Source organism: Nelumbo lutea, chromosome 4 (assembly GCF_056320005.1).
Source record: "Nelumbo lutea isolate HS-2025 chromosome 4, American lotus-T2T, whole genome shotgun sequence".
Taxonomy (NCBI): Eukaryota; Viridiplantae; Streptophyta; class Magnoliopsida; order Proteales; family Nelumbonaceae; genus Nelumbo; species Nelumbo lutea.
The window spans coordinates 58,327,166-58,347,998 of record NC_142687.1 but is presented as its reverse complement, the minus strand read 5'-3'; the positions used below and the strand labels follow the sequence as shown (position 1 = coordinate 58,347,998).

The 20,833-nt window shown below is 35.8% G+C and overlaps 5 non-coding genes across 5 annotated transcripts; all 5 read right to left on the bottom strand.

Annotated features, from left to right (window-relative positions):
• Nucleotides 1-3,921: 3,921 nt before the first annotated feature.
• LOC148860778 (small nucleolar RNA R66) lies at nucleotides 3,922-3,993 on the bottom strand. Its single transcript, XR_016095363.1, has one exon. It is a non-coding gene; the product is annotated as a small nucleolar RNA R66 (small nucleolar RNA).
• A 639-nt stretch (nucleotides 3,994-4,632) lies between these two features.
• Nucleotides 4,633-4,719, bottom strand: LOC148860777 (small nucleolar RNA snoR118). Its single transcript, XR_016095380.1, has one exon. It is a non-coding gene; the product is annotated as a small nucleolar RNA snoR118 (small nucleolar RNA).
• A 241-nt stretch (nucleotides 4,720-4,960) lies between these two features.
• Nucleotides 4,961-5,036, bottom strand: LOC148860776 (small nucleolar RNA R66). Its single transcript, XR_016095365.1, has one exon. It is a non-coding gene; the product is annotated as a small nucleolar RNA R66 (small nucleolar RNA).
• A 620-nt stretch (nucleotides 5,037-5,656) lies between these two features.
• On the bottom strand, nucleotides 5,657-5,743 carry LOC148860775 (small nucleolar RNA snoR118). The gene has a single exon (XR_016095379.1). It is a non-coding gene; the product is annotated as a small nucleolar RNA snoR118 (small nucleolar RNA).
• Nucleotides 5,744-5,996: 253 nt separating this feature from the next.
• Nucleotides 5,997-6,072, bottom strand: LOC148860774 (small nucleolar RNA R66). The gene has a single exon (XR_016095362.1). It is a non-coding gene; the product is annotated as a small nucleolar RNA R66 (small nucleolar RNA).
• Between the last annotated feature and the right edge of the window lie 14,761 nt (nucleotides 6,073-20,833).

The window sequence follows — 20,833 nt, the reverse complement described above, 5'->3', positions numbered from 1 at the left end:
ATCACAACGCCACATCGGAAGAGCCGGTTTACCCCACCCACTTCAGGCATGACTGGATAAGCACTACTCACCTATGCGGAGTCCACCTTTAAGCGTGAAACCACCTTCTAGACCAGACGGATCAGAGATCCCGGACACATTTCGTAAGACTCACAGCAGCTCACCTATATAAGGGCCTCACCTCCAACTTCAGAAGGTATGCACAACTTATCATTCATAGCTCTCCAGCTTTCTTGCAATCACATCTCCAGTTCACTAACTTAAGGACGAAGTACCCACCCCAGGTAAAACAATCCAGACACTCTAATCTCTCTCTCTTGCAGCTCAACCAGGTGACTTACTCAGTCTAACGTCTAAGCTATCCGCCAGCAGGGGGCAACAGATCACGCATCATCAAATGCTAAAGAAGATTGTTCAAACTTCAAAGAATATCTCAGTTTTTTTGTGGGTATTTAATAGTCGGTACGTGTACAAAATCAAACAGATATACAGGTAAATCTCTTAATTGTTTGACTACTAAGGTGGTGGGCCAAAGATGTGAAGTTGGTAATGGGTGGCAAGTGTAGACAAGTGAAAACTGTTCTATAAGTGGAAGAAGACTATATATTCCTTCTAAAACAAATAGGGATGGGCACATTACATGTAGTGAAGTTGCTACTTGCTAGGATGGAATTTCTGTTGCTTGTGAGGATGGCATTCAGGTATCTGATTGTGGGTTCACTGTGTCATAGAGGTGAATCCAGTAGGGGATGACCAACTAATCAGGTCACACTGCTTTTGATGTTTGTAAAACTTAAGCTCAGTTGTCATAAGGATGTGAAAGGGGTTTTGTTGACAAAAGAATGCTCTCTGATCAAGTGCAATAAAGTTTCTGTAGTTAGATGAATAAAGGGATCAAAAAATGCTCATTTAAATCATTGTGACACTGTTTTATAGATAGAAAAACTGTCTGTGTGCAAAAAATGAGAGATTTTAAGGATAATACCATTTGTTCAGGTCATCAGGACAAGCAAAAGTATACAAAGAGGTTACATTGTCCAGTTTACCATCAAATGATGGAAATATCGACACATCTAAGACTGGGGAGAATAGCAGAAGAGAAACCGTTAAGGGAGGGGTCTGTTGGGGGTATGACAATGATAATAGTAATTCCCATGGGAAGAGAAGCAATGCTCTCTCATTGGTGTATAACATATTGTATTTTTTTTGTTCATAATGAAATCAATAATAAATTAAAGTTTTTATCAAATGCCAATGATCAATCACCACCGAATCAAGTGGACAATGAAGACAAGGTCTATGAAAAGAAGTATCAAAATGATGTTTATCAAAACTACAAGTATAGAACACAGGCATCCAATAAGATTCTTGAAGAATATGAGAAGTCGATGATAGTCCAATTAGAGAGGTTGAGGAAGCTAGAGCAAGTAGATGTTGAAGTTGTTCACCCTAATTATGAAGTAATTAAATTAAATAAAAAGATGGATTTTAAAGTGGTTATAGAAAAAGTAGGCAAGAAATTAAGATTGTCCTTAGGTGGTGAAGAGATAGCAATTGAATTGTTTCTGGAAGTAGGGGAGAGACAGACCAAACACTAGGAATAATTTTTAGGGTAAGGGTTTTTATTTTTTATCAGGAATATTAAGAGATAAAAGATACTGAGCATGTAGAGGTTGGTGGTTGGTTATTTAGAGAGGGGTACAGTGAGAATCTTATGACATTTGAAGTAATGGCGGAAAAAGAAAAGCATGTTGAGATTAATTATGGACAGGAAGAAGAAACATCTCTGTATTTATGGAGGATGATTTCTTGCTATTTTCCTCAAGACCTTTTTTAAGAAGAAATATTTGTTCAAGTCTTTTTTTCAAGAAGACTATTTTCCTCACAAGACTAGTTATGGGTCAGTTTTTTGTTGTTAAAGATGTTCATTGGGGCTGCATGAGGGGATCATTCTCATGAGGTGAGTGTTTCTGTTTAAAGTGCTGGATATGAAATAGGCTGTGCTTGGTTGCAATGCAAATAAATTTGCACTGATGCACACGTGTAGAAGTACAAATGATTCGAGTGTAAATTTTGACTTATTTTGTTGGGAGAATGACGATTCAGCCCAAGGTCTTGAGTATAAATTTTGACTTATTTTGTTGGGAGAATGACGATTCAGCCCAAGGTCAGAATTTCTACGCCCAAGATACAATTTGGATGTTTACAACCCCACAGTGGAATTCAAAAATCTGCATTGGGCCTATCTATAATTTTCCGTATATTGTTTCAAATTTCAACTTTTTTGTTTTTGCTTGCAATACAAACGAATATAAATGAAGTAAATTAAGACATGAACAACAATAATATAAAAACCCAAAACAAACTTAAACAAGAATTTTTGACTTAGAGGGTTTTCACAGTGGTTTGGGTGAGATTGGTTTAGGGGTTGGTGCTGTTGATGGGGTAGGGATCCTTTCTTTATCTTCATGGGTGATTTCTCATCATTTGTTCTCGTATTCATTATTGTTCTCGTACAAATACAAATATGTACAGTGTAAAACTTTGTATTTTGTATTATTGTCTGTATTTGTACTCCTTTCAAACTAAGCCTTAATGAATTTTATCTTCACCATCAAAGAAGGCTTACTGATCAAAAAGGAATAATTTCACAAATAACAATCGTTTGGGTACAGATTCAAATTATAGAAATGAGGGAGAAGCAATACAAACTTGGTGAAGTAGTCATCAATTGGCCATCTATGTTTAATAAACATTCTCAATGAACATTACCAATCCAGGCCTGACCAGTGAGCCTGTGAATTTCTAAAATATCCACTCTAATCTCCAGAAGTGTCGAGCCATTATGCTGCTACGATCACATTGCTTCTCACCTACTAACAATCCCAAAACTGGAAGATGAACAAGGCGGAAAGGAATACGAGCACGGCAAATGTCCACAAATGAATGCAGAAAACTTGATAGAACTCTTTAATTGAACCATAGGGGATCAGCTCCAAAGCATGAAGAGAAAGGGAACCCCATCAAGAGGCCAAGGTCATAATACACCCCAGTGACTGATTTAAAAAAGTAGAATAATATCTACTATTGGAGCAACCATAAATACCAATCAAGAAATGCAACATTTTTTTCCATATTCTCTATCAAAAAGTACATCCAATTCAAAGATAATAAATCAAAACCCAAGTCTGCTAGGTTGAGTCCATGAGAAGAAATTTATAAAGGATGTGGCTCATCCATCAAAGATCTAAATTCAATTACAATGATATCTGAGCCAAGATAAGTGTAGACAAATATTCAAGTTCTTTATTAGCTGGTCTTACATTTTAGAATAGTTTTCTGCAAATGCTTTCAAGGACATGTAGAGAACCTGATCCCAAAACAATTTTAGTTTTATCTAGTTTTAATTCATTCACCTCCAAATCTACCTGATCCACTTTTAAGTACAAAATCATAACAGAACAGGAGTTGATTAATATGACACAGGAGTGAAATAAATAGCAATACTTGTATATTTTGATATGGAAAAAATAAGATATTTTCTGAAGAAATAGTGTAAAAGACTTTGACCAACTTCGACAATAAGGGGGCGTTGGTCACCAACACCCCATGGCCATTAAACCAGTTAACAATAGTACACAAATAAAAACAAACATTTTTGCCCAGTCATCAACAAATAATCCAATATCACAAGAAAAACAGAACTGACTTGAAATAAATTGTTAAACTGATAAAATTTTGAACAAATACCAAGAAACAGAATACACACACTATATACAATTTTATAAAAAATGATTAATTACCCAAAAAAGTTGAAAGAATAAAAAAGAATAAGCAACACAGAGAAACCAGATAGCAACAGTAAAGATGAAATCAAATAAAATAAGGTAAAACGAAAATAAAGAATCAACTTCATTTAGGATCCTCAGAAATAAATGCTTATGCTTTTCATCAAATAGGATCAGGTCTCAAAGATTCCATACCATCATAGGACCCAAAAAAATTACTAAAAAGAATTACAAGATAGCAAAATTAGATTTTATGAAACCACCACTGCCAAGATTTTGCAGGGCATCAGACAAGAGTGCTTCAACTTAACAATCTTGCATGAAATCTAAGCCACTCATACATAAAAGAGGCCCTATCTCACAAACATGCAGAATTGAAACCCATCGTAAACCCCAGTGGTTGATTTGAAAAAAAAAATAGACTGTACCCTGATCTCTTCTATTGAAACCCATCAAGAAATGCAGCATTCCTTCATATTCCATCACAAAATTGAGATCAGATTTAGTAATCACAAAATTGTCCTCACAACACTACAGAAGTGCATTGGGAACATCTTGGTACTGTTGTTTTCATTCATCGAAAGAGGTTCTCGATGCATGACTAATTTTGAAGGTTCTTATTTATTGGTTTTACATTTTTCCATGAATGATCTTTATTTACAGGTTTTACATTTTAATATAGTGCTCTGTTAGAATGCTTTAAGGAAATATAAACTGACCCAAAAATAAGAGAACTTAAATTAGTAACCATACAATACAAATAACCAATGCTTACATTTTAATATTAGAAAAAAATAAGATAAAAATTGAAAAAAAAGGAAACTCAGAAATACGTGGAATATGAAGATCAGATATAGCTTTCCAGGCTGCATTTCCATCAATTAGCACAGAAAGTAACTGCTCAGAGCCCAGTGCATATTTCATCACCAAATAATCCAATTAGACCAAGAAAAACAGAAGAGACATTCAAATTAAATTGTTAAAAAAAAAACTAAAAAGATCAAATATTAAGAGACAGAACAGCACAATCTACAATGCTATAAAAATGATAAATTACCAAAAATAGTTAAAGTGAAGAACAAAATGAATAAACAACAGAATGGAAACCAAATAGCCACAATAAAGCTGAAATTAAACAAATGGTAAAAAGGAAATAATGGTATTAGTTCCCTATCCTCAGACAAAAAACACTTATGTTCTTCATCAGATATGAAGATCAGATCTCAAAGATTCCATGCCATCATAGGATCACAAAATTTACATGAAAGAAAAAGCAATGGTGGAGCAACTCAAAATTGCTGCATGAAATCCAAGCCTCTCATACATAATTGAGGCCCTGTCTAAAAATCATGCAGAGAAAGGGACCCCATCAAGAGCTTATTGTCATAGTAAACCCCAATGAATGAGTAAAAAAACATTGTACACTAATCTCTGCTCTATAGTACCCATGTATACCCATCAAGAAATGCAGCATTTCTCCATATTCAATCACAATCTGCACAGTTTGAAATCTCATCCAATACACTCATCATAAAAAATCAACATACAAGTCTGCTAGGTTCTTAAGCGTACAAGAAATTGAGAACTCTATTTCGAAACTCATGCTCATCACTTTAAACGAAATACTCCATAAATCCCAATTCTAAGTTCATATTCTAGGTTTTGGATGATCTTTTTTCGGATTAACTTCTACAAAACAGGTGACAAGAAAGAAAGAACAGAATACTAGACTATAATTCACAGTAACAACAAGCCAAGGCTGACAATTCTGCAGCACAATTGGGACAATAATGAAGTTTAAAAATATTGAGCAAGAAAATGAAAATCTTAAAAACAAGAGAATTCAAAAGAAACATATACGAACTAGAAGATCAGATAGAGCTTTCTAGGCAGCATTTCCATCAATTAGCAGAAAGAAAATCTGCTCAGAGCCCAGTGCATATTTCATCACCAAATAATCCAATTAAACCAAGAAAAACAGAACTGACATTGAAACTAAATTGTTAAAAAACCAAAAAAAAAATCAAATACTAAGAGACAGAATAGACTACACAATATATAATTATATAGAAATGATAAATTACCAAAAATAGTCAGAGTGAAGAAAGAAAAAATGAATAAACAACAGAATGAAAACCAAATAGTGGCAATAAAGCTGAAACTAAATAAAAGAAGTAAAAAGAATATAGTGATTTTAGCTCCTTTAGGATCCTCAGAAAAAAATGCTTACGTTTTTCATCAAATATGACAATCAGGTCTCAAAGATTTCCATGCCATCATAGGATCCCAAAATTTATAAAAACGAAATAAAATAAATAAATAAATAAATTTATGCAACAAACATTGACAAGATTTTGAAGGGCATTATTCGCTCAACCTGGAGAAAAAACAAGGGTGCAGCGACTCAACATTCCTGCATGAAATCTAAGCCTCTCATGCATTACCAAGGCCCTGTCTCAAAAAAATGCAGAGAAAGGGACCCCATCAGGAGGCTATTGTCATAGTAAACCCTAATGATTGATTAAAAAACTATTGTAAACTAATCTCTGCACTGAACTAGCCATGAATACCCATCAAGAAATGCAAAATTTATCCATATTCTATCACAAAATCTGGACAGTTTAAAATCTACATCCAATACACTCAACATCCATGTCTGCTAGGTTCTGAACTAAAATTTAGGTGCTGGTTTATTTTAAAGTTATTTATTTACTGGTCTTACATTTTAAAATAGTACTTTTTTGGATGGTTTAAAGGAAATATGAAGAAACTACCATTCATCAAAACAAAAAATGAAGAAGCATACCCGAAAACAGGAGGGTTTAAAGAAGTGCACAATAAAATTGAGCATCTCACTCGCCAACCTTTCTGCTTTAGCTTTATTTAGTTTTGATTGATTCACCAGCACAGTCAAGCTGATTCACAACTTATAGTACTCAATCAGATGATAACAAAAGAGAATTAATGAATGGCACTGGAATAAAATAAATATTTATAGCTAAAAATGGCCAATTCTTCTAGATTTTAATAACATAAAAAAGAAGATTATTCTTAAAAAAAATATTAGGAAGTGAAAGGAAACATAAATGAACTAAGAAGATCACATATAGATTTCTATGCTGCACTTCCATTAATTAATTAACGGAGAAAACACTGGTCAGAAAACATTGCTCATAAGAACAAAGCAGTCAATGAACTGAACGTGAAATAGAAATATTGTAAATAACAAATAGTAAAACAATTGAGACACACACAATAGATAACTCTAGAATCACTCAAAGATAACTAAGGCTCAGTTTGGAAGGAGTGCAAATACAAATCTGTAGATTGCAAATACATATAAAATAATACAAAATACAAGGTTTTGTACTTTACACATTTATATTTGTACTCCTTCCAAACTGAGCCTAAATAACAAATGAAATTACCCCCTCAAATCCAATTTAACAAAGAAAAATATATAAACGAAAATCTATAGTGCAAGATTAAATTTGGTCCTCAGAAAATGCTTGCATTTTACATCATATGAGACAATCAGCTCTGATGATTCCATGCCATCATAGAACCCTGAAGCGTCTATAAATTTAATAGAAGCACAATCATAAAGAATGGTCATCTGACGTGAAGTGACATTATATCCTTCTACGAAATCTAAGCATAACATTTAAAGGAAATCCGAAGAAACAAAAGGCCTTCAATTCTAAACCATAAGAGGTTATAATGAATCGTAAGTTCATGAAGGAAAAAAAGCATTATGATTTAGAGGTTATAATGCATCATGATTCATGAATATGTAAAAGAAATCTGAAGGAAAAAGCCTCCATTTCTAAATCATAAGAGGTAATAATGCATCATAAATTCATGATTCACGAATACATACTCTTGAAAGTGGAGATGAGTATATTTGCAGCATGGCATGAAAAACTTCAACATAATAACAGACGAGGAAGGCATGTATTTTTCCATAATGAAACAGATATGAGATAATTTCTCCAGTGTAAAAATGGGCATAGTCAAAAGCAGTCATCTGTTTCGACCTTCCCCTTAAAAGAAGATCAGCATTTGGCTACCTATTGTTAGTCCATGACTAAAATCTGAATCTACATTAAGATCGAATTTATTAACGAATAAAAAGAGCGAAAGAAACGCTAATCCTGTGAGCGATGCCAGTATACTTTCAACCATGAAACCGTTTCAGGAATTGAACAAACATCAAGGCAAATCCAGCGTAAAGAAGCCGATTACTCCTGAGTAACCGTCCTCCACTATGCAACTCAATCTCTATAAACGCAAGATTCATGGATAAACCACGAAAAAGAAATAAAATAAAGTATGAAAACCACTGAATAGCTGGGAATCTGAATTTTGCATGCAGCTGTATTTGATTGGGTTTTATTCAAACAGAGTAGAACGTCGATGCTCGTGGATTTGTGGCATGGAGACTATAACATTAGAGTTAAATGGACCCAAATCGGTGGTGCTGTGACAGACGTGCAAATGGGGTAATGGGGTATTTTTCCATGAGATAAACTCTGACCAATCGACCACAGCTCAGTTTCAATGGCTGCTGAAGATCAGTTAATAAGACTCCATGCGGAAGAATATCTCAAATAAAAACGAGAGGCCTTACTGGAGACAGAGAGAGGGGGGGTTGCGTCGTTCGAATCGAGGTGCAGCACTGAGGTTCGTGCCAGGGTGTGGAGGTGAAGAGAGGACGGGGTTGTGACTCCTCAGTCCAAAAGGTCAGCTGGGTTCGATGAGTGTGCGGACTTTTGTGGGTTGGAGGGAGAAGAGGTTCGGTGAAGGAAGCAAGAGCTCCCCAAACAGATATTCGCAGGTGGGGAGGAAAGACAGACAAGTGAGAAGAAGACGGGAGCCTGTTCTGCGGCGATAACGAGCACGGAGAAGAGGAGAAATAGACGAGGAGGAGGAAATGGAATCAGCGGCTGGACCGGGTGCTTAGGTTTTCTCCTCTACCCTCTACGGATATTTATAAGATGGGCAAATCTCTTATAACTATGCCCAGGTTTTAGGATTTTTTTTGATAAATTTTTTAAACTTTACATATTGTCTGATATCGGAAGAACGAAGATTCAGCCCAATTCGTTGTGTAGGTACCAGCTCGGAATTGATGCAATTCATGGCGGGAATGGGTGTATAGAGTGTGAATTTTTTATTTTTTTAATGTTTATAGCTCGGAAGTGGAAATCAGAAATTTGTATTGGACCTATCTTACTTTTTTGTATCGCCATTGATAGAAAAAATGAAATATTTTATTTAACATTCACTATTCACTATTATTGTCAGTCAGAATGGGCTGAGGGTAACATTATAATTTCGCTTTTGAGCCGAGGGTTGGTTAAGGAATTTGAGGAATCTGAGGCCTGTAGTGGTCGAGGGATGGTAGACCGGACTTGAAGAGAGAGAGAGTCAGAGACCCTGGGAGCTAATTCGAGGCAGAGACTCTGATGGTCAAATTAGCATGGGTGCAACACCAAGTGGACGAGGCCTATGGTGAGAACACTCAGGCAAGGCCACGAAAGAAAAAAGAGAGCTCTTAACAATCAAGAGCCTAGATGTTTACCTTGGGAGAGTTGCCCCCTATTTATACTTGAGATCGCCTAGAGGTAGGTGGGCTCGAACAGTCAGAATGCGGTTCGGCCCTAAGGAGCGCAGCCATCTGAAGCCGCCATATGCGGCCGTGCCATTTGGCTACATGTCATGCGTCAACCTCTGCTCTTTGTGCGCCCTCATTGGGTCTGCCTTGAGCGCTGCCACCAGTCGTGTGCGTGCTATTGGTCTGAGCCATGTGTGCCTACATCATTTGCCCCCCACTCTCGAGGTTGTGGTGGAGGTCTAAGCTGAAGACCTCGGCTTCGACCAAAGAGAGTGAGTCATCTTTACGGGGAGGCATCGATGGGTCTTTACGACGATGGCCTTGACCTCGGCTAAAAAGGATGCACCTAATGTTGGCTGTGGTGGCGTCGACTTGGTCTTCACTCCTCCACCGAGGGACGCCATAGAGACTTCCGTTGTCCAAAGCCCTCGGCTTCAGCATTTGCAACTTTGAGTCCATGCTGGATATGGGTGTAAGGGGCGCTTACCCCTCTGCCCGGTGCCTTTCCGGTGCCGAGGTGTGTCTTTATGAGGCGTCGGCCTCAGCTGGGGTCACAGAGGGTGACACTTGGTGATAGGCAACCATGACTTAACTACGTGTAGAACGGGTCTTGTTGTTGATAAGTCGTAACCCGTGTGGGGGATGGATTTCAGCGGCGGGTGCAGATCGTGTGTGCTACGGGTCCTCGTATTGTCAGGTCAAATTTGTACTCAAGATGGGCACCAGGCTGGCCGGGTTGCACAACTTCCGATTAAGAAATGTGGGGTGAAATAGCAGAGAATGGACCGGTCGGCTCGCCTGGCGTTGTTTCCTCTTCCCGAGGCGAGTGACGCGTGTTGGTCGCTTGACTAACCCGTGGAGGTGGTCGCTTCATGGCCGTTGGATTGGAGGCAACCCATGCCATCCATTTTCTTTTAAATAGGGAACGTAATTGTGTTAACCCCCCACCATTTGCTTCCAAGCATTCTAGCTCTCAGAGGCCTTGACTTTCATTATGATTTCCTTTAGAGTTTCTACAGACCTCGCATTCTTAGGTAGAGAACCAACCCTTTTGCAGCTATGTCTTACTTAGACTCTGACCAACTCCTAAATCCCTCAGGAATGAGCTCCTTCTGAAGTCCGTCTGCTACCAGTAGTAGTGGTGATATGTTAAGTGAGCCCGAAGTCCCAGCTCTGAGGATTGAGGTCGAGGTGCTGAGGGAGAGGACTACCTCAGTAGGCGTTTAATGCAGCCGAAGGGGTGATGAGTCTCTCGATGAGAGTGCCAGATCTACGAGGCCGAGAGAGGCCAAGGGGTCTCCAGGATTACTTGATGTGGTCGAGGGCGAAGAGGTCCCTGAGCTTAGCCCGAGGCTAGTGGTCGAGTACGCGGCTTGCAGGGTGACCATAGAATGCCTTTCACACTCGGAGCAGAATAGCATCCTCGGCTTCGAGCAAGTGAAGAACTTGGGAAGGAAGTACTTTATCCCTCAATCCTATAGGCTTAGGGTTCCTGATACTGGTGATCGGTCATGGACACCGGAGGAGGGGGAATCTGTGTTTACCAACACTTCTTAGGGTTCGGTCTTAGGTTTCCCCTCCATCCTCTCATCCCCGAGTTGTTGAGGTGGTATGGCATCTCCATTAGTCAAGTGGCCCCTAACTCCCTTAGGACCATTATTGCGATGCTAGTGATGGCTCGACTTTGGGACGTGGAGCTGATCCCAAAAATCGTTCGCCACATGTTTGTGCCGAGGCCACACCCTTGTGAAGGGGGTATATACTACTTCCAGACTCAGCAAGGCCGAGCCGTTGACAACCCCTCATCGGTGCACTGTTGGAAGAGGAAGTTTTTCTTTATTTCTTGTCTTGAGGGTTCGTCATTCAAATCAGGTTGGGGGGAGTTGTGCTTGCCTATCGAGAAGACCAAGATTTGTCTTCGGGACGATGAAGCTAAGGTGATTACCCGCATACGTGTGTCAGGGATGATCCAAGCCAAGCCCCCAGTGAAGGAAGAGCTTCCCTTGGTTTTTGTAGGGTTCAGCCGTACCTGCCTCGGTAAGGGAGTTCTTGTTGTTGGCTCTTAACACGTCGGCTCTCTTTTCTTTTTGGAGGTACTGATGTGTGTTTTGTTTCCTTGCAAAGATGCCATTAGACGCCAAGCAAATGTTGTTGGAGAAGGCGAAGTCTCGAAAGAAGACACCAGGTGAGGGCCCGTTTGAGAGACAAATGCCAAGGGGGATGGCACCTATCGAAAGGACGCCTCAGCCTCCAACTCCTGCCCATGTTGGGGGTGACTGAGGCAAAAGGTCAACCGAAGGGGACCGGCAACGAGAGATTAGCCAGAAGAGGCCATCCGCAACTTACTCGGACTGGTTAATCGGTGCCTCGAGCATTGGAGTTGCTATCTAAACAAAACCATTTTTGAAAATCATCCCTAGAGGTCCCATCACCTCCTTTTCATCTACTTGATGGGTGGCGACTCCAAATCCAGCCCAAGTGGCAAAGTGAGCCGTTTTTCAACGCTCACAGATTGGCGACTCTACTAAGGATCTCTTTGACAATAGGTAGGGCCCACATGGGGCCCATTTGGTTAATAGCCTTTTCTTGTATATATGCATGCTTATGTTGCTTTTCTTTATTTAGAATAATTATTGCTTATTTCTTGCTTATTACTATATTACTATTTATTGCTTTATTTATGTTATTCCTTATATATTTATGCACACTTTGCATTGTCTTGCATTTAGATTGAGCATCCCATTGTCCTTATTCCTTATTTTTTGCATGCCCCTTGTGGGGCCCACACAAAATAATAACATAAAATAAAAATATAAAAAAAAATAAGAAGATAAAAAATGTAAAAAATAAATAAAAAAAATTAAGAGTCCAAAAAAATTAAAAAATATATATAAGATAAAAAAAATTTAAAGAAAAAAAAGAAGAAAAAGTAAAACAAAAAAGGTAAAAAAACTAAAATACAAAAGGGGTAGTAAGGTTTAGTTAAGCACAAATACACATAAATGAGAATTAAAAAAAATTAAAAAATTAAAATCCAAAAAATCAAAGAAGAGAAAGATAAAAGAGAAAAAGGAAGGAAAAGAGTAAAAGAAAAGAATCCCCAAAAAAGATATATAAAAAAATCAAATAAAAAGTTATATACATATACGTATATATATATATATATATATATATATATATAACATAATGATAAATCCAACAAATCCAAAGAGAGAAAAATTAAAGGGGAAGTTTTTAAAGAAAAAATCAAAAAGAAAAAAGTCAAAATAAAGAAAAAGAAAGAAAAAAATGTAAAATAAAAAAGTCCAAAATTCAAAAAAAGGGGAAAATCCTAAATCCAAAAAAAAACATAAAAAGAGGAAAATTCAAAATAAAAAAAGGGAAAAGTCAAGATGCAAAAAAAAAGGAAAAATCCAAACTAAAAAAAGAAAAATCAAAAAAATCAAAATACAAAAAAAAGGGGAAAATTCAAAGTCCAAAAAGTAATAATAAATAAATAAATATGGAAAATCAAAAAGAAAAAAGGGGTAAAACACAAACTACAAAAAAAAAGGAAAAAAACCTAAAAATAAAAAATGGGAAAATCTCAAATAAAAAAATGAGTGGAAGAAAAAAATCCCAAAAGATAAAAATGGAAAACTCAAAAAACCCCAAAAAAAAGGGTGGGAAAAGGAAAATCCAAAATAAGAAATAAAAATGCAAGAAAAATAAGAAAGGAAAAAAATCCAAAATATAAAAAAATGGGAAAGTCCAGAATCCAGAAAATAAAAAATGAAAATCCAAAGGAAAAGGAAAAAATCAAAATACAAAAAAAGGAAAATCCAAAATTCAAAAACGGGGGGAAATCCAATGTGCAAAAAAAGGGAAATCTAAAATTAAAAAAAAAAAGGTAAAATCGAAAACTCAAAAAAAGGGGGAGTCCAAAACTCAAAAGAAGAGAAAAATATAAAATACAAAAAAAGGGGAAATCTATAGTGCAAAAAACGGGGAAAGCAATATAAAAAAATCCAAAATACCAAAAAAGATAAAAACATCCAAAATTCAAATAAAAAGAACAGAATTATAAAACATAAAAAAAGGGAAACATGTCAAGATATAAGAAAACAAGGAAATTTTAAAAAATAAAAAATACAAAATTCATAAAAAATAATTGGAAGAAAAATCCAAAATATCAAAAAAGAAAAAAAATTAAAATACAAAAAAAAGTTAAAATCCAAAATTCAAAAACAAAAAGAAAAAGAAAGATGAGGAAAGGGAACCGAAATCATTTAAGTGGGAAAAAGTAACTATTGAAAGCAAAAAAAAATTAAAAACTAATTAAAAATTTAAAATAATAGTAAAAATTAAAAATCATAAATCCAAAAGTCAGAAACAAGGATAAAAGAAACGATCAAGTCAATCAGATATTAAAAATAAAAAAAATCATCTAAAGTGATAAAAATAATTATAATGATGAAAAATAAATGAAAGAAAAGAAAGAGAAACAGTAAGAAGAAGAAAATTTAAAAAGGGGAATTAAAAAATGGGATAAAAAGGAAAGAAAAATAAAATATATAAAATAATCAAAATTCCCAAAAAAGTTAAAAGTAAAAAAAAATAATCATAAATCCATAAAAAAAGAGAAAAATATAATAAAAAATAAACATAAAGGGAAAGGTTTTCAAAAAAAGAAAAAAAAATAAAAGAAAAAAAAAAGAGAATAAATAAAAGAAAAAGAAGAAAAAGAGAAAACAAAAAAAAAAAGAAAAGTAAACCAAAAGAAAAAAGGAAAAAGTATATGAAAATGAGGTAAAAAAACAAAGGGAAGAAGAAAGAAGAAAGAGGAAAAATATTTATTTAAAAATTTAATAAATTAAATTAATTAATAATATAATATGTTGAATGAAATAAGTGTGCAAGTTATTGATTGCTTTTATTCTTTCTGAAAGAGAATTGAAAGAGAATAATATGAGCTTTGTTTTAAACTTGTGGTAATCCAAATAAGCTGCTTAGTGCAAGTGTTTTAATCTGAATGAGGTCTTTCCTCAGTTTTTACTATTATGTTTTAATGCCTTTCATGATAGAGGTCCACTTCGTTTGCATTGTACTACATTTTGCATTTCATTCAACCTAGTCGACTATAGAAGCATTAGCAGCTTTCCAGCCATAGAGCAATCATGAGCCATCGTCCTAAAATAATTCTCTTTACCATCCCTATTTTTGCTCATTCCCATTCTAATGCAACTGAAGCATAATAGGTCAACATCCATCACTCAGCTCCTTAACACCCACATTTCCATTAATACCCTTGGATTCTTTGATTAGATAGCCAACTCATAGCAGCCTACTCATTTCGTAGGTGGCTGGTCCACTCCTAACTTCATGCATATTTCTTTATTTGCCCTGGTGTTCACCCCATTCGGTTTCGAACTAGGGTAGGCCGGTTTTACTGTTGTTTTCTCAACATTTTGTTGTCATGGCATGGTTTTCTCATACATTTAACACTCCACATATCCTGCATTAGTGGCCTTAGGCAAACCTCCTACTACATAGCCCTTAACAATTTTCTTATTTCCTTTAGTTGTCCAATTTTTAATAAAATAAAAACCAAAAAGAGTAAAAACAAATAAAAAAGAAGAAAATTGCCAATCGCATTTTTGAATTAGAGAGTTTTTTTAAGACCATGGTGTCTAGTTCCAAAAGAGTTTAGACATCGATTCAAGGAGTAACATGTCATTAGGATTAGACAATCCTAGAAAATTGCAAATCTTCTTTGTCCAAGTCCTTTTCAAATCCACTTCCTTAAAAATTCAGATCGAGTATATTTTGCGATTATCATCAGATGCCTAGACATCCTATTGATCGTTGTGTTCCTCTCCGGCTTGTAATACAAAATCTCATCAATAGTGGAATCTTTTTGCCTTAGCGGCATACCGCAAGTTTTGATAATGTGTTTTTGTGTTCCTTTTTTTCCTCTTGCTTATATATGAAGTTGTAAATAACTGAACTGCGCTCTATCTGGTCCCTCATGAGGGGTACATAGGCAGCCTAGGCAGTGGCACTTAGGTTCAACTAGGTTAATAAATTAAAAAAAAAATCTCATAATCATGTGAATTTCATGATCAATCATCATTTCTTTCAAATAATCTTTTCCAATCTTAGACTCATCCTTACCCACTGAACAACCTTAGGTTGCCTCCCCACTAGGTCTTACCCTACCTTAGCCATGTCATTTATAGCATGTTTTCTCGCATTTCATCCACTCCACCAATGCATGCACATGTGTGCACATTTCTGTTTTCTCATTATGCTATTGCATGCATGTTTTATCCATTATTCGAAGTATGATGTCCTTAAAAGGGAAGAAAGAAAATATCAAAGAAATAAGAACAAGATAAAGCTAACCCAAGGGTTCTGGACATGCTGTCATTGCTCTATAATAATGAAAATGTCTTAATTCTTGAATCAACTAAATTTTATCTAATAAAAGTCTCAATTCATTTTTTTTTTCATCATCATCTCATTTCGCAATTTGCATAGTAAGTTTAGTTTCCCTAGTTTAATGCTTTGAGCGTTTCTTAGATATTCCTTTCTATCTGTTTGATATTAAAGTAACAAGTTTTAATAAGAAAGGGGATTGCCCAAACTTGGAAAGAGACAAAGTTACCACTTCCTTTGAGAGCATTGCATGAGAGTGTTTTCCTCTAATCATGAAATTGAGATAAGCCTCAATGACATAACTTTGTGAAATAATGATTGTTAATCAAGAGTCCATCTAAAGAAATGTCTAAGGAAGGGGGGGGGGGGTAATCCTATCAGTTCAAAATAGCAAAATCCACTCCCAACCATATCCACAAATAAATCCATCGTTGATAGCTCAAACTGGGGCAATCATAAGGTTGAAGTCATTATGATGGGGTATGCATTCATTTTGATATGTTTCCTGAGCCAGTATAGAATGTAGGCGTCGTATTTATTTAGTGCTTTGCTGATGAATCTAGGAAAGGACTTGAGGCCATTATCAACCGTTTATTTCTCAAATGTCCTGATTATTGATAACATCACTAGTTAGCTCGTTAAGCTGGTTCCATTGGGCCTTTTTCTTTTTTAAGCCCATCAAGTTCCATGCTTCTTTCCTAAGGGATAAAAAAAATAAAAATAAAAGAAAGAAAAGAGAGAATAAGAAAAAAGAAGAAATAAAGAGAGGTAAAAAAAATCACTCTCATTCGAATAATCTCAGAGCATTCAAGTCTCGAAGATGTCAAATGACGTAACTACCCATGAGTCAGTGGAACTCGAATCGTACTCAACATATAATTCTTTCCTATTGGTTATGCATTCGATGGGGAAATGATGGGAGGCCCTGTTTTGGCTGATTGCTTTATCCCTATTCGTCAAACCCCTTTTTATTATTAATTTCACTAGTTATCCCTTTTAAGCCTTTATAGGAACTTTCCTTCAAATAATCCCTCCAAGGAGGCAGATGTCACATGCTTAATGGTGTGTGAATCTCAACAAGTTTTTGGAAAGAAAAGGAAATTTGAAGCAGGTGTTCCAAAAAAAAAAACGGGCATCAAAGAAGAATTGGGGCAACCAATTGCTACAAAGAATAAAGAGAAGAGCAAGCAAGAAAAAATTGGGGCAGATGTGATGATCAAATCGATGAGATATTGTTCTAGGGTGACATCCGTTCTCGGTTTAACCTTATCCATTTACATTTCGTCCTATGATAAAGTCCTCCTTGATCACCCAGGCGCATGACCCATAGTATTTAAAGACATGAGGAGCATTTTGTTTCATTTATGATTATGGAAGTGTTTAATTGAAGAAAAATGAGAGCAAGAGCATAATCTTGAGTAAAGCCCGAAATATGGATTCAAGTATATGGTACCCATTATAGTTTAAGTTTCTTGAGTCTTTATCCCTTATTTCAAACCCTTTATCCTAGGCCATGTTTTGTCCTACTCGGAAGTCCTCATCAATCATTGAGAAGTTGGTAATTGACACTAAATAGACCTAAGCAGGCTGGCAAAAAAAAAAAAAAAAAGAAGAGAAAGAAAGAAAAAAAGAAAAAAAGAAGAAGAAGAGAAACAAGCTGAGTCTGGTGATCCTCTAAAACTAAGGGCAAAATGGTCTAAAGAAAATTTTCTTCATAAAAAAGTTGAACACCAAAGAAGGTGGAGTGATCAATCTTTTGAAGTGCAACAAGAGTATCAATAAACCTAGTTTGAGCAAATCTTTCTTTTGAAACTTGTGATCAACACCCATTTTGATGCACCATAATCTTCTTTGTGCAAAATTGAGCAGTTATCTCATTTGTGAATTATCCTTCTTAATTGGTCCAAACTAGGGAAACTCCCATTTTGATGTGTATTTCTTGATGTGAATTTTTGATCAGCAATCATTGCATATCTAGTGTTTATATCTTTGAGATTTGAAATATTTGAGTCATTGTTTTCCGAGGAGGAGGTGGTTACTTTTGTCTCTTATTCAAGTCTGGGAAATTCTCCAACTCATCTATCTTTGAGTATCCATTGCTTTGAATCATCTGAATATGACATTTTGCATGTCATTTCTATTGTATTAGGTTTTTAATCACACCTCATTTTGTTTACACGGAAAAGAGTGCAATGTGTTTTCTAGACTAATTGACCAGTTAAAATTTTCATTTAAAAGCCATCCATTATGTGAAGCATCCTATTCTCAATTAATCACATCATGCTTTTTAAAATCATCAAGCTTCCAAATTATCATATCATTTCTCGCCTTGGCATAGAAATCAATGTTTGATTATGAGTCATATTTGCTTCAAAGCCCCTTGTGGCATTAAATTCCATTACAATAGTAAAGCCCTTCATAGCAGAACATCAAAGTTTTGTGGATAATTGCATCATGGCATAGCATGACCTTTGCTAATTGCATTGTCACTTATCACGCATTAGATTTGAAAATCATTTGTTAAAATCATCAATCTTAGTTAAATCTGTTTCAAAGTCCCTCATGGCACCAAAGTCTATTACGATATTAAAGTCCTTCATGACAGAATATTGAAGTTTTATGAATAATTACTTCATGACATAGCATGACCTTTTGCAAATTGTATCATGGCTTATTGCACATTAGATTTGGAAATCGTTTGTTAAAATCATTCATCTGAGTTAAATCTGTTTCAAAGTAATTCGTGACAGAATATCGAAGTTTTGTGGATAATTGCATCATGACATAGCATGATCTTTGTTAATTGCATCGCGGCTTATTGTACATTAGATTTGGAAATCGTTTGTTAAAATCATTCATCTGAGTTAAATTTTTTTCAAAGTTCTTCATGGCACCAAAATCCGTTACGATATTAAAGTCCTTTATGGCACCATAGTCCCTTGTGGTAAATATTTAAGTTTTGTGGATAATTGCATTATGACATAGCATGATCTTTATTAATTGCATCGTGACTTATTGCGCATTAGATTTGAAAATCATTTGTTAAAATCATTCATTTGAGTTAAATATGTTTCAAAGTCCCTTGTGGCATCAAAGTTTGTCGTGGTACCAAAGACCGTCATGGCACCAAAGTCCTTCGTGGCAGAATATTGAAGTTTTGTGGATAATTGCATCAGGGCATAGCATGACCTTTGCTAATTGCATCATGGCTTCTTGCGCATTAGATTTGAAAATCATTTGTTAAAATCATTCATCTGAGTTAAATCTGTTTCAAAGTCCCTCACGACATCAAAATCTGTTATGGCATTAAAGTCCTTTGTAGCACCAAAGTCCATCATGGTAGAAAATTGAAGCTTTGTGGATAATTGCATCATAGCATAGCATGATCTCTACTAATTGCATTGTGGCTTATCGTGTATTAGATTTGGAAATCATTTGTTGAAATCATTCATCTGAGTTAAATCTGTTTCGAAGCCCTTTGTGGCATCAATGTCCCTCGTGGCACCAAAGTCCATTACAACATTAAAGTCCTTTATGGCACCAAAGTACCTTGTGGCGAAGTAATTAACATTGTTTTGCGTCATCGCATAGCATAAATATTGTTGTTTTCCCAATCTTTAGTAAGTTACTATTTGAGTTGTGGCATAACACACATTTTTGTCAATCAAAATACAATATAACATTGCAAAAAAAAAAAGAAAGAAGAAAACAACTTTGACACCGAAAATCTTGACGATAGGTCCACATTCATTTCCAAGCGTATTGCAGCATGTCCAATAATCTCACAAACTTTGATGATGTTGTTATTATATTGAAATTCCCCCTCATCCGCTAAGGAGTACAAAGGAAAATAATAGCTCATGATATCATATTAATTATGCATTGGCATTTGTCACACACTTGAAAGCACAATACTCTACACTCTTATCAGATTTTTTTTCCGAGTGTTTTGCCAAGTTTTCGATCGTAGATTGCTCATACATGGAAGGATGTCTCTTGCCTGACCAAAGAGCAGTTACGCTATATCAACTACAGAATCCCTGTCAAATTTTTGAATTGTTTTATTAAGGATTTTTAAAATGTTTTCTAAAGAATATGTGTTTGCGTCGTGATTGCACTTTGTGATAAGCCTAATTATTCTGCTCTTGAATTACTTTCAATGTTGTGTTGTCATTGTCTTTTGTTGCCTTCCTCTATAGCAAATGGACCCTGATTTCGCAAAGTTTCTGATACCTAGGAGGGGCCTTTGTTCCAAAGTGAATTGTGATCTATGCAATTTGATGGGATTCAGAGGGTGCTCAATCATGATTCTTTCTAGAATGACAGTCTGGGGTTGATAGGGATTTGATTCAAGTCAAATCATATGACTAAAAAGCCACTTTGCCAATAATAAAACTGTCACGAACATGATGAAACAATGCAGCATGGAAACTCCTCTTCTTCTTTGTCTTCCCTCACAATAGTCCTCCCTCATCTTCTTGCCCCTCTCTCAAGCCTGCCCTTTACAAAAAGCTCTATGTGCTTCGTTTTGTTCTTTATTGTTTCGTAGTTTCCTATCTCACAATAAAGTGGGAGAGGGAAAGGGTTGGGCACCTCTCTCCTAAGTTCAATAATTGGGACCCACATGGTGTCTTAAACGAACATAAATGCAAATACATAATTAAGAAAAGGGGCAACAATGATAAAGAAAGTAACGGATTGAAAATAGACCAACAAAGAAGACTATTTTATTTATTTAGTATTTTTTCCTTTTTTTATCCAAACAAAAGAACTGCACTTCCATCAGCTTGAAAGGATGCTCCCTTCCATACTCATAGACCAATCCCCTTTTGGATGCAAGGGCCTAAGCAAAAGTGTGAAAGATTGCTCCCTTACCCCCTTTCTATCAGAGCCCCCACCTTCAGACTCGACGGAATGTTTTGGTGAGAGAGGAAGTTTAAATCTCTCGAACCATTGGAGAGTGCTTAGACTTATGTTCAAAATGGAAGACCAACTCTACTCCATAACTTAC